Source organism: Alnus glutinosa, chromosome 6 (genome assembly GCF_958979055.1).
Source record: "Alnus glutinosa chromosome 6, dhAlnGlut1.1, whole genome shotgun sequence".
NCBI classification, from domain to species: Eukaryota; Viridiplantae; Streptophyta; class Magnoliopsida; order Fagales; family Betulaceae; genus Alnus; species Alnus glutinosa.
In genome coordinates, this window is record NC_084891.1 from 28,805,714 (window position 1) to 28,815,673 (window position 9,960).

The following is a 9,960-nucleotide window of genomic DNA, read 5'->3' on the forward strand; positions in this document are numbered from 1 at the left end:
TAACATGGCCCTGACGATGACGTCAGAGGTTTAAGGGGGGAGTTTCTAACTTCCCGATCCCATATTGGGAAGAGATGAATAGTTCACATAGAGTGAGTGGTTTATATATATATTCATGGGTGCTAAGTCCCACATTGCCTAATTACTAGGTGAAACTGGGTTTTATAATGGATTCTAAGGAAGCTTCAAATTGACTAGTCCTTTTGAGGTAATAGCGCAGATGTGGCTAGCGTTTTTCCTTGGATCGTTACACCGGCTATTATTGCCGGATTCCAGCCTCCATCCGGCTGTACTGGCTAGAATATGGTCCGCCGAATTTTAGCAATCAGATACCAAAATTCGGAGATCTTCAACAGTAGAGTCGGGCTACTAACAAACTCCAATGCCCGGCTGTGGCGGATTCACACAAACATGCGTACAAGAATGAATAGTTTAAATCCATAAAATAATTTACAGTTTTCATTTTCTAAAAATCAAATAAGCTTTTACAGTCAAATTGAAAATAATTTATGTTAACCATTATTTTCCCCCACCAAATACCAAAAAAAGTCGAAAACATTTTACGATGAAACAAACGGAGCATCAATATTACTTTGTTGGGTAAAACTATTTTCTTCTTATTTTTGTTTTCTCTTTTATAAATTAAAGTATTAACAAACAATCCAAAATATAACAAATTATTTGGGAAAACTTCACAAAAGGGTATTAAACTATCGCGCGCTTTCAATTAAGGGTGCCGAAACTGCAAAACTGTCGATTGAGTGTATGCATTTATCAAAACCGTGCAATGTCGAGTATTCCATCAGGCTCCGCTGTTAATTCTTGACGGAACCCCCATCACGTGTCTGTCACGTGATTTTTTAAACAAATCTTCCCTTTATGCACCTCTATTAAAAAAATATTCATTTAAATCTATTAAAAAATATATATTCATTAATCTTTTAATAATCTATTAAAAACTAATGAGAACAGACCGTGATTAGGGATTTTGCCGTCAAAATCTTTGTTAGGAAGAAAGGGAGAGAACGTGATTGTGATTTTTGCCGTCAAAATCTATGGGATTTTGTTTTGGGCCGTTTAGGGATTAGAGATTTTGCCATTTAGGAATTGGGTAGTGGTTTATTAGAGATTTTTGCCGTCAAAACCTCCGGCCAACAACGTCTTTCAACCACGAGGAAGACCTTGTTAATTTTCGTTGTTCAGCAGGAAAATATTCTTCAAATTCTTAATTTCCGTTGTATATACTCTATTAATTTGGTTGCTTTAAGAATGGGGTATATTTTTCCAACTCTTCTTCGGACGAGAATTAACGTCTTCATTGTGCTAATAGATCACATCCTTCAGCCAGGAGGAAGACTCGTCCAACCTCCCCGGACCCTACAAAAAAAAAAAGCCCTCTCTGGTGGCCGACTACTCGTCAAAGAAGCCAGATCCGGAAGCTCCGACCGAAGATTTCAAGTTCAGGCTTGAAGTTTTGGTCGCTATGCTCCCGTCCAAAATCTTCGGTATAGACCCATACCAGTTCTGTCCAAAAGCCCCGAGATGTTCAAGTGGTTGGAAGGAGCTTTTAAGGCTGAATAGGCTATACCATAACACTAACCCCAAAATTGAGAGCCACAAGACGACGTCGTGGTCGTCTTCTTCGAGCACGAACCCTAAGTCCCTTAAATATTTCCTCCAGAGGAGCTCGAAATCTTCGTCATCACCGTCCTCCGACGCTTCGCAGATTTTCGTCGCCATCAAAATCTTCGTTGTCATGGAAGGGTGTTCCACCAAAGATGGCTTTTTGGGTCCAGGGGCTTGGACGGGTTGACAAGGAGCATCAAGTCTGATACCCTTAGTGAAGTTTGATATGATGACGTTTTGAACATGGGATATCTTTTTGTAGTTTTGTGTATTTGAGAATTGTCTTAAGGGGCATAACAGGAAGAACGCCCTTAAAAATCACGTGGAAGTCACATGACTTCACTTCCGTTAGGATTTAACATCAAAGCCTGACGGAATACCCGACATTGCATGGTTTTAATAAATGCATACACTCAATCAACAGTTTTGCTACTTCGGTACCCTTAATTGAAGACGCGCAATAGTTTGATATCTTTATGTGAAGTTATTCCAAATTATTTTTATCTTTACATAACGTACATCCTAACATTTTATCAAACAAAAAAACACCATCTAAAAAATATTAAGAGCTTGTCAAAAAAAGTAAAAAAGTACGGGAAGATATGTTCCGCATTGATCTATTTGGTTTGTTCGTATTTGCTAGGGACGAGGATTCATTAAAATTAGTTTGCTCACATATATTTGGACAGGTTACAAGGTGCACCCATCCTGAGCATTTTAGTGCAATTGCATCACTATGTATGATTAAGCGCACTAGTAGCAGGTACCCTATAAGTGGTTCTCTTCCATAAAATAGGGAAAATTTCATAAAAAAAAAATCCAAAAACACCCCACATCATACACCATATATATATATATATATTGGTTGGGAATTTACAGTAACCATATAAACATACATGGTTACTGTAGATTCTCAACCTGTTATTTTAATAAATAAATAAATAAAAACGTCTCTCCTCTCTCCTTCACACGCGTCCTCCCAGCTCCCTTGTTTTCCTTTGTCCTGCAACCCAACACAACCACATAGAGCAAGATGCAGCGTCGACGACAAGGTTGATGGATTTTTCGTTGCCCCGCCACTGCCACCGTCGGCCCATACCCGCCGCCACTGCCATATCCACCCCACCACCTCCTCGCCCACCAGATCTCCCACTGCTGGTCCATACCCACCTCCCAACAGTCATTTTTCACACAGGATGCTCGGAGTCGCCCCGCCAAGAAACGATGTCGTTTTTCCAGTGCCTGATTCTACATGCTAAAATCACTATCACTACCTCATAGCCATTTGATTTTATAGAACCAAAGAGAGATAGAGAGAGAGAGTGTGTGTGTATGTGTGTGTCAGAGAGAGAGAACTGGGCTGAGGACCTAAGGTGAAGAGAGACGATGGTTCTGGAATCAAGATAAAAACAAAAAACGCAAAAAAAAAAAAAAAAAAAAAAAAAAAAAGGAAAGAGAAAAAAGACTAAAAAAGAATATTTAATTAATATAGTGAAAATTAAGGGAATCTACTGTTGTGTGTTTTTTTATAGGTAAGTAAAAAGTAGTTTTGTTCAATAAATAGGGTTAAATACATTTAAGGTCCCTGAGTTTTGACAACTTTATTTTTTAATCTCTGAGCTTCAATTCGCATCACAGATAATACATCAATTTTGGGAAATGACCAAATTAGTACCTTGGTTAACTTCTCCGTCCAAAAATTAACGGTCCGCCACGTGTCAACCTCAGAAGTTGACACGTGGCACTATATAAAAAAATAAAAAATCTTTAAAAATTAATTAAAAAATTTAAAAAAAAATTGAAAAAACTAAAAAAAAAAGGGGGTGGCTCTTGGCCACCATGGGGGTGGCCGGCCGGTCTGGGGTGGCCGAACCACCCCCAAGGGGCACGGGGGTGGTTCGGCCACCCCAAGGGCAAAACGGAAATTTTTTTTTTAGGGTTTATTTTTCCTGTTTTGCCCTTGGGGTGGCCGAACCACCCCCAAGGGGCTTGGGGGTGGTTCGGCCACCCCAAGGGCAAAACCCTAAACCCAATTTTTTTTTGTCCAGGGGGTGGCCGAACCACCACATGACCACCCCAGACCGGCCGGCCACCTCCTTGGCCAAAATGGGGGTGGCCGGCCACCCCCATGGTGGCCAGCCACCCCCTTTTTTTTTTTAGTTTTTTCATTTTTTTAAAAAAATTTTTTAATTAATTTTTAAAGATTTTTTATTTTTTATTTTTTTATATAGTGCCACGTGTCAACTTCTGAGGTTGACACGTGGCGGACCGTTAATTTTTGGACGGAGAAGTTAACCAGGGTACTAATTTGGTCATTTTCCAAAATTGATGTATCATCTGTGATGCGAATTGAAACTGAAGGACTAAAAAATAAAGTTGTCAAAACTCAGGGACCTTAAAGGTATTTAACCCCAATAAATATAAAAAAAATGGCTGGAAGACTAATGATAGTGCTCTAAGGGATATTTGAAGTATCTTTCTTTTCTTTTTTTTTTCTTTCAGAAAAATGATTCTTCAATCAGCATTTTTAAATTCAATTCTCTCATTTACCCAAATATGCTCACCTGCCCTTATGCTAGGCACTCCTCCAGATCTACATGCCCTACTTTTTTCTAATTGAATTCAAAAAAAAAAAAAAAAAATTACAAGAAATGATCATTACATTATTGATTTGAAAGGAATAGAGAACGAATGATCCTAAAGAAAAACAAACACAAACTAAAAAAGGGGTGAACTCTTCAAACAATAGACTCAAAACAAAAACAACAATACAAAAATGCAAACAAACGATAAGAAATTAGATAAACAAGTAGCATGATTATCTCAATATGGCCGCAAACAATGGTTATAAAAGCAAACGATGCATAGATTAAAGCGAATGGTTATAAAAGCAAACGATGCATAGATTAAAGCGAATATGTCTGATCTTCACTTGAAAACAACATCAATTATTGAAATTGTTGGGGATAAATCCCACTCAACCCGATCCAAAGAGAAGATTCAAAAGTCAAATAGGTCCAAACAGATAAGAATAATGATCATATCAGAGGTCTAAGAAGATATCAGATCAGAAGTCTAAGAAGATGTCAGATCAGAAGTCTAAGAAGATATCAGATTGGAAGTCTAAGAAGATATCCAATTAGAAGTCTAGTAAAGGATTGAAGTCCAATTAGAACTCGGACAGCAGTTCTAGATCAACAAGGAGCAGGAGTCCTAATCCAGGTTTGACTCCACCTCTATGCCTATAAATAAGCCCATACCCCAGGTATAAAAGAAGACTCAATTTTATGCACAAAGCATAATTTTCTCACAGAAGCTAACTTAGGCATCGGAGCGGGACCCCCGGAAGGGTCCCTAGGTTTTGTTGTTTTGCAGAGTTATTGAGAAGCGTGAAGAACATCAAAGGAACGTGCAGATTCACACCATACCGGAAACTGTACCAACAGAAATAAAGCTAAAACGGTAAAAGCATTGTCAAATCTGAATCATAGACCGTAGAAAAGAGTATCCACGAGCCACTTTGAAGCTCATCCACTGCCAACTCCCATCTCAGTGCATATAATTTTGGATCCCCGTTTCTCCCTCCAATTGGATCCCTCAAGGTTAATTTTGAGGTAGTCATCAACCCCATTTAACCTCCATTTGATGTAAATTGTTCATGGAAAATCATAACCATTTATTTGCTAATGTACTTATTAATGGAATACATCTTCATTACATGGGATTTTTTATTATTATTATTATTATTATTTAAAGTTCATTCCAACATATATAAAAGAGACCAAACAGTCAAATTTCCAAGGTTACAAAGATTCTCTAATAAACCAAGTTAGAGGCACAAGAGTAGAGTTTAATCCACCCAGACAAAGTCAGACTCAAACAATTACAAACTATAATTGCTATAAATTATACCTAGAGAACAGAATGGTGTCTCTACGTGACATAAACCTCTACATGATCTAGGAGAGGGCAAACATTTTGAGCTAAAAAAAAATAGAACAAACAAATCAAGACAAAAAAGAAAAAGACTCTTTGTCTGTTGATATCCCGAAAAATCGCCACGTTGGATATGTCTCATAGCAGTTATATCTTCAAAGGAAAATGATAAATTTACAACAACACTACAACAACTGCACAATACCCCCTCACATGGGGGTGGACCCCACACACTGGCCCCACCCCCATGTGAGGGGGTGTTGTGGAGTTGTTGTAGTATTGTTGCGTAGGAATCAAGGCCCATCTTCAAAACTCAAGGGAACTGTTCCATGAAGGACACGTCACCAAGATGAAACGACTGGTTATGCATCCTAAAGTGACTAACCGCATCACTTGCCCAAAATTGCCATGCGTCCAAGATTGGATTCCCACTCCATGGAACTGCAAGGAACGATCATCGCCGAAATGGACGCACAGATCAGGTCGAAAATCGTGGAACCCCATTGCAAAATTCTAGCACGACGGTTACTCAAAATGGGTGGTCCGGATTTGTCGGCACCGGTACCTGTGATATGGCTTCCCGACAGCCAGGTGGATCTGGAGCAGATCCACCATATAGCGTCCTCCGTTGACGGGTGCAAGCTGGGATCGATTTTTCTCCACTTTGCTTGTCTTCGTCGCCAGCGCCATTGGAAATCGGGGCTTTCCTATATGAGGAAAATACTCCAATCGATCAAATAGAATTGATTCACAGATATGGTCAAACCGCATATACCTCCTAGCGTGCAATCAGAGTCCTCCACATAAAACCATCGATCTCTCTCCACAATACAATCTTCATCGAGAAAACAACTCCAAAGGAGAGAAAACCACAGACAAAGACATAAAAACAAAATCTCCATTCCATAAAAGGACAAGACAAAACTAGCTGCCTTCTCCTCCAAGGGGACGACGTCGTCCTAAGAGAGAAAACAGCCTACTAATATCTAAAAATGCAAATACAAAACACCATGTGCTTCCCTCCTCCTCAACAAACAAGACTGTTTCTCTTTGCTCTCTCTAAGAAAATAACTGCTACAGAGCAAAAAGTTTTTCCTTGCAATTTCAATTCCTTCATTACATGGGACTTGGGAGAGTTAAAAGTTTATTCTACAAAACAAACTATCTAATAAATTCAATATTATAAACGTTCTTTGTGAATTGTAAGAGTTAGGAGTTTGTGAACTACTCGTAAATAATGCATAATTTTTAATCTTATTATATATTTTTTTTGGAGCATATATTTTTACTATTGAAGTTCTTGGAGTTGTGTATAAATTTGGAAATAATATGAATTTACGCGACAATATGACGTCATTAGAATGAGCAAGAAGACGTTTTCAGAACTTTTTATTTTTTATTTTTTAATCATATATAAATATTGAAAACTTTTTTTTGCTCGACACCTCGTAAATTCAAATAATTTCGCGGATAAGAGCTATTGCGACGGCTCTGCAGCATGGCGTCACTAAAAGTTTATCCGTTTGCGGCCTCTTGGACGCACGGCCCACAAGCAAACAATAATTTTGAAGATAAGTTAATGATTTGTTTGGTAATATAAGGTAAGAGTAAACGTGTGAATTCGAACCTTTCCACGTATTTCTCTAAAATGTGGTACCTATTTCAATGTACTCAATATTGCAGGCCTTCACATCGCGGGCCTATTTATCCTTTTTGACTAGCTGTGACCAATTAGCTTTGTTATTGATAGAATGCAATAGAAATTGTGATTTTGTAGATAAAGAAGATGATTTTAAGCTTAATCGCAAAAAAAATAAATTAAATTGTTTGAAATTATACTTTTAAAAAATTATGATTTAAAAATTTATAAAATTTACATTTTTAAATTGCAAAGCAATATGGTGTTTTTTTTTAATAAACGCATAATTTAAAGGCTAAACTAACGACGATTTTAAATGTCAAACGCTTAATTGTGTTTTTAAATATTATTTTTTAAATTGCACATTAAAATCGCAAACCCAAACGGATCCTTAATATTTTTTAAAAATTGCTCTATACTTTTTGTTTTTTTGAAAAGGTATTCTAATGCAATTTAAAATAAAAATAGTTTTAAATGTTTTTGTGGCGAGTGAAGTTACTCTTTATACACGTTTATCATACTCATTTCATATTTACTGACGTAATAAATTTTAAGTGACTTCTCGTATTAGTTGATTAAAAAATAAAATAAGATTACTTAACACACGCTACGTTACTCATCAGTCGGTGTGAAATGAATTTTTTTTCATGAGTAAAATAAAGGAGCATCATAGTCGGTGTGAAATGATTGTAATAAAAAAATATGAGATCTTCTCAATTTTACTTGGAATGGAAAGATTTCATTCCATGATCTATATTAATTTAAAAAATGATATGAACCATGAAATAGTTTCATTGTTTGAGCTTATTCAATGTTCAAGCATTAAGGTTGTGAGATCGAGCTGGTATTTGTTCCAACAAATTTTGTGTTGTAGGGTTGTGGAAAGTGTCGGGGAGACACTTGTCATCCCTACATTCATCTCAGATTGTGGAGAATGTGTAGATTGAAAATAAAGAAAGAGCAACCTATGTTCAAAAATCCCTTTTAAAGTATCTCTTTGGATGCCAAGATATGAGTCGAGCAGATTCACTGACCTCAAAGGAGAGGTTGTATATCGTTTTGCAAATGCCTCATGAAGCTTTACTGAATATAGAGTTGTAGACATTGCCCATGTAACAAAAATTGATCCCTCAATCCCTCTGAACCGGGCACGCCTTAGAGCATTCCTAACAATTTTTTTTTTATTATTTTTTTAAAAATTTAGAGAACAAATTAAACTACTTTTTATTTCTATATCTAAATACAGTTCGCAATAGTTTTCATTATCATTTTTTTTTATATCAATTAAATATTATTTATTTACAAAATATAAGTTCATACTTATCCTCACATTAACACTATCTCGAATGAAAGGCAAAGAAATGAGAGATAAATATTTTGTATTAAAATAATGAATATGGAAGCTCTTTTAGTTTCCTACGCAATGGATAGAACCGTAGCATTCTCAATACTTAAAGAACCGATAAGGTATTTGATGTGAATGGTTTTTTGTGAATTTTTTTTTTTTGTATATGTAATGAAGATAATGAGTTATAAGGAAGCGATTGAGAATGCTTTTCGGTGCGGAGTATCAACAGGTATTGGTATGGACTCTTTTCTATATGGAAGGGTCACTTGAGTTGATGTTTGTGCATTTAAGTTTGAAAGCTTGAATTAGAGTAAAAAAACCCATCGTTTGAAAAACAAATGAGTCCATCAGGTTAACTCAACGAGGGTTGGCCTTTCACATAACAAATAGCCTATGTTATATTTGGGTTTCAGGGTTTAGCGCTGCTTGGAGAACAGCAAATGTGGAGACAGGGTCAACTGTTGCTATTTTTGGGCTGGGGTCTGTTGGATTAGACTTGCAGAAGTTGGAGTCCCCATGCAGGGTTGTCCCAGTGTTTGAGGCTTTATGGTCTTGAGTTTGAAACTTCTTATATGCTACTTTTATCTTGGCTCAATATCTTTAGGGGCATGGAGTATTGGGCCGAAGATTAGTATGGTAGATTTTGACTGAGCCGCTATGCTTAGTGACTACCACTTCATGTGAGACAGCAGTCAAAAGTACTTCCAGGCTATATAGGTAAAACTGAAAACCTTGAAAAAAAAAAAAAAAAAACAAGAACTTGGAGTCACCGACTTTGTCAATGCTAGAGATTAAGGTGGGGGCATATATGGCCTATACCATCAAAATTTGATATTCCCATGCATCCTCCGTAAATGCTACTTGGACAAGGTGGGTTTTTTTTTTTTTTTAAAACATGTCCACACAAGAGGAAGGAGGGGGGATTCAAACTAGTAACCTCAGCTTCATGGGGCATGATTTTCAGCCGATTGAACTACCTATTGGACAAGGTGATTTGACGATTACTAACAATTATATATTTTATGGCCTATACCTTCCGAATTTGGAAGGTGCTGCTCTTTGATAATTATGGTAATTAGTAATAGTAATAGTATATTTGCATGCATGCATGATCAACTTTTTGGCTAGGTGTCAAAATATTAGTTAAATAATTAAATTCATTATTTCTTATCATTTATTACAAACATAAGAGATATTCAAATTCTTTGACTGACTATCTTATTTTATGCCTCAAGTACTGCTGTAAAGTAAAACAACAGAATATCATACACGATATCATATATGAATTTAACAGTCGGACCGCCTTGCTATAATTATGTACATATATAGATAATTTTCTTTTCTTTTTTCTTGTTTCTAATTTTTCTTTTTTATTTCTATCAGGAACTGCAGCTGGATGAATTTTTTTTGT